Raw genomic sequence first — 5,325 nt, forward strand, 5'->3', positions numbered from 1 at the left:
TTTACTTGCCAAAAGTGATACACCAGTGAGCAGGAGAATCAGCAAGGCTATGAAAATCAGGTGAAGACGTTGGATAAATTATCGTATAAAAATTGTATAGGTACTAGACAAGAGAACAAGCAGTAGTTGGCATAAGAAATGTATAATTACCCTATTTTCTACCCCAGGTCCTAAAACATCTAAAGGGAACTGCATCATTAATGTCTACACAGCTTGCCAGTGGGTTCCCCAACCTCAAGAAAAGATTGTTAATGACTTCCTCCTTTCACAACTTGCAGTGAATGCATTGAAATCCTGTGGCCAATTTGCAGCACTTTGTAGAGACCCTGTCACCAATAGTAGAGCATCATTAACTTTTAAAAACAATCCTAATTAGTGACCTTGTATCGGCACAGTGAGAAACATCACAATGAAAATGTGACCTCTCCAAGACTACTTTCAAACAACAAAGTGGAAAACGTGTGTTTAAAGGGATGACTAGAGATTTAGAGCATGGACTGCATAATCAGAGAAACTTGGGTTCAAAATGGAGGCTGACAGGTATTGGTTGTTGACTTCAGCAACTTACTGAATTGTTTGGGACTGCAGTTTTCTCATTTATAAAGTGGAAAGGTAAAATCAGTACATTTTGTAAATAACATAATGATAAGTAAATGCAGGAACACATGTAAGTCACAGCATATGACTACCATGAAACAAGCACCCTATCGTCACAGTCAACATATAACACTTCAATAAAATACTAACTTTGTTAGAGATATAAATTATATTGCTACGGAATTTATTACAATGTAATTTTCAACTTTAGACAAATACTGAAGCTTATGATTATAATATACTCTAATTTGTTTTTATCTTAAATAACATTTTGTTTCCTTTTCTGATAGACTCCTTCATTTAAGTCAATGAATCCTTACTCATCACCTGCAATGTGTCAGCTATCATTCTAGGCCCAAATAAATCAAAATAAACAAACCAAAAAGAAAAAGTCCTTAATTTCATGAGGCCTTTTATTAAAAAAAGATAAAGACTGGTAATAAACAAACAAATAAACATATAGCACATATACTGTATAGTTAGAGGGATATCATCAATTATCTTAAATAGATCTGGTTCACAATAGGCACTCCATTAATATAAATTTGATTTAATTTCATTGTTTTTAATTATGTCGATATAACATGGAGAATCTGTAGAGATGTTCTTGAGTGAGTTTTTTCTAGCTCAGGAAAGCCAATTCTCTGCATGTCTTCCTAATCTGGTGTTCAATTCTGCAAATTCACTTTAATAACTTTAAGTCAGCAATGGTAAGAGTTTTTACACAACAGAAAACAGCAATGCTACAAACAGCAGCTATTTTTCCTGAGAACCAGTGGTTAAACATTTATCAGCACTCCACTGGATAAATGCTGACAAAGTATGAAATCTGAATTTTGTGCACTTCTGATAATAAAAAAAAACCCTTAGTGTATATAATAGCACATCAATATATTTTAGAGTCACACTTACAAATTATGTAATGCAGTGTTAGTCTGAACCTTATATATATAATTTTTTTCTCCCAATACTGAGTTACTATTGCTTCATTATTCAGGCCATAATAATGGAAAAAGCATGATGTTGATAACCCACAAAATCAACCAATTACAACATGTTTTCTATTTAATTTTAAATGTACCGTTTTGATGAAATAATTTATGTAATGTTATGTAATTTTATATGTTTTAAACATAATAACTCACTAGCTATGGAAGAAAAGGAGAAGCTTCTGAGTGTCAGGAGGAAGCAAATTTGAAGTTATTTCCCTGTGGAAAATTTCATGAAAATCATTTAGTTGACTTTATGCAGAGCTAAAAGGCCCTGGGTAGAAATTTCCCAGGGCTGCATGCCTAGGGATCATAAATTATTAAATCATAATTTGAAAAAGAAAACTGAAAAGCATTTCAAATTCTGCTACAACATGTGACTTATTGTTTAATTTTTAGTGGTATAATGTATCAAATTTATTTTGTTCTTATTATGTTTCAGATATATATTCCTATTAAAGTATTAGATACAGATTTGTTTCTGAATTTAAAATGTAAGAAAGGGCAACATTTGTGCATTCTTAGTTACCAGGAGATCTCATAAATAAGAAGCAAAGTGAGCCTGAGAATTATCAATCTGTTCTCAAAAACTTCACACTATTTCTAGCCTATGCCCATGCCAGAACGTTCAATCTTATTATACTTAGTCCCAGTTTAATATCATGCAAATTAAATGTCATATTAAGTCCTAAGAGTATGGTTACATTATTTCAATTATAATGATCAGCAAGTGGCAATCGCCTGTCAAATATTTTTTAATAATAATAAATGGGTATCAGTTATCCAAAACCACCCCTATCCTGGACACAATGGTTGGCACTTCATATATTATCTCTACTGCCCATAACAACCCTATCAGTAAAATATTACAAATGAGGAAATTTATGTGCAGAGAAACTGTGCCCTCCTAGGTCCAACAACTAGCCAGTGGCAAAAACAGGACCACCCCCCGCCCCTAAAGAACGCCCTTTTTTCTCAAAAGCCCATGTAAAATTATTGAAATCATTGGCAATTACTTACTTTTACTGCTAATCACCCTTAATTTGTTCTATGGCGTTCTTTTCCTTGGGGGAAAGAACATAAGCGTCAACTTGGCAATAGGGGCAATTATCTCCACTCACACTCCCATCCAGAGCCAAGTCAAAGCAGATTGAATTGAAACCAAAAGTTTTCCCCCAGCTTTATTTTTGATGATATGTTTTAATTAGCTTACAAATGGTACAAATTGTCCTTTTGAGTTTATGCCAGGAGCAAAGTAGAAGTTGTGGCTCTTATTTTTACTAGGAAGTTTATACTTCAATTTTTGACAAAAAAGTTGTAAGTAAAAAGAAACTGCCTAGCAAAATCTTTTATTTCCAGATAATATGGCAGCCTCTGGTAAAAGGAATCAACAATCATTTTCAAAGAGAAGGTTATCTATAGTAAAATTTTCTTAAAGATAGCAAAGACATCTTGAAATATTAGTGTTTATTGCATGTAAATTGCTAATTATTTTTTTATCTACAATCTGGTAATAGATTTATTTTGTATATTGTAAAAATATTAACTAATTAATTTTTAAAAGATAGCAAAGACATATCCTAAGATTAGCATTGAAGACAAACTACTGTATTTTTTCATGTGTAACACGCTATTTTTTTCTAAAATCCTTAGAATGAAAATCAAGGGGCATCTTATACATGGAAGTTAGCCAAAGAGGGAGTCAGGAGGGTGTGTAGCTGCCCATACCTTGTAAAACAGGCTTCCTCCAGTCACGAGCCTTATTGTTACTGACGTCAGCTGATGCCCTAATTGGAGGTGGAGAGTGAACAGATGCAACCAAGAACTGGAGCGTTCTGAGCCCATAAAGATGTCACACACAAAGAAGACACATAGTGGTAAGCATTTGTCTTACTCTGCAAAATTCAAACTGAATGTAATCTGCTCTGCAAAAGGGCATGGAACTAGAGCTGCAGAGAGACAATTTGGACCTCCTCCCACTGAGTGTATGATCAGATAGTGGAGGAAACAGGAAGAACAACTCCTTAAGATGCCAAAAAAGATGAAGGCCTTAAGAGGAAAACCAGCAAAATGTTTAAAATATTGATTTCTTAATTTTGGGTTGGAAAAGTGGAGGTTCTCTTATACACAGAAAAATATGGTACTTGTGTCTTACAAGTGAATCTCGAAAAAGAAAATTTAGGTCAAAATGTATAGTAGTTTTATTGTGAGATAAGAATTTATGTACATCCAAGAATAATGAATTAAATTAGAGAAATGCCATGAAACACACAGTACCAGAAATGATAAACATCAGAGAACTAGTGCCTAATTTCTTATAAATGTACCCTTCTTTGTTTGGAAAGTATATTTCAGGGGTTCTATGAGACTGTAGAAGTAGAAATGCTTGCCTGTCTCTCTTCCTGCCTTCTTTCCTTTACCCAAATAGTGGCAAGCAGAGCAGTCACTTGAGGCTTATCAAACTTTTCATTTAGTGGTACATTTCTAAGTATGCTATGAATTACATAGACAAACAATATATAGTTTCTGTGAATTTTAAAGTGTTCACTGTGACAGTCCGGTGTTTGATTCATCTGAAATGAATTTTGTGCGTGACATTAAGGATCCATTGCCTTTTAGGGGATACTCAATCTCCCAAAACACTTATTTAATAGCATCTTTCTCCACTGATCTGCAATACCACTTGCCATATATAAGATTTACATAGATAAAGTCTGGTGGGCTCTCTGTTCTCTTTTATTTCTATCTCAAATATAACAATGTCAACACTATGCTGTAACAAATATAAAACATAACTATAGTGGGGGGGGAAATGGCGGAGGTTTAGATGGACGTGTCGGTGCCTTGTCCCCGAGCAGATAAGGGTGAGCAGCTGAAACGGGTAACATACAGCCCGAATAAGCAGAGGAGATTCAGCTGAGAGACAGTCTGCAGCTGGGAAAGACAGAGAACTCCCAGGAAAAAAAAGGGATGGTTGGAGGCTGCTGCTGAAACCTCTCCCGGTGCCCCGGCTCAGCAGCAGAGACCACGCCATCTTGAGTGGCTGTTACCAGCATCTAGAGATTGGCTACTAACCCAGAAGCAGCGGCTCTCAAGCAGCGCGACTACGTGAACTCAGAGGAACCCTGCTTCTCCCCACAGAAAGCAGATCCAAGCAACAGGGGCCTCCTGATCACAACATGCTCTGTCTGAGGAACAGTTGCTGTGTGTGAAGCCTCCCTCCACCAGCCAGAAGAGTCACCACAGCTGTGAACAGCACCCATCACAGGACCTGCTACCAACGGAGGAGCAGGTGCTACTACAACCGCCCAAGGAGCAACCACAGCCAGGAACCCTGTCTCCCCACAGAAAGCAGATCCAAGCAACAGGGGCCTCCTGATCACCACATGCTCTGTCTGAGGAACAGTTGCTGTGTGTGAAGCCTCCCTCCACCAGCCAGAAGAGTCACCACAGCTGTGTGAAGCACCCATCACAGGACCTGCTACCAACGGAGGAGCAGGTGCTACTACAACCACACACCTATTTACCACAGCCCAAGGAGCCACTGCTACCCAGGGAGCAACCACTGAACGACTCAATATCTATATATGTCGGTGAGATCAAACATGGGTAGACAAAGAAACACCCAAAGGAAAGAGAAGGAGGACTCTCCAGAAAAGCAGCTAAGTAATACAGAGGCATGCAACATGACAGAAAAAGAATTCAGAATAAGGGTCCTAGAGTGCATAAACCGGATGGA

The sequence above is a fragment of the Myotis davidii genome, unplaced genomic scaffold (assembly GCF_000327345.1).
Source record: "Myotis davidii unplaced genomic scaffold, ASM32734v1 scaffold108, whole genome shotgun sequence".
Lineage (NCBI taxonomy): Eukaryota > Metazoa > Chordata > Mammalia > Chiroptera > Vespertilionidae > Myotis > Myotis davidii.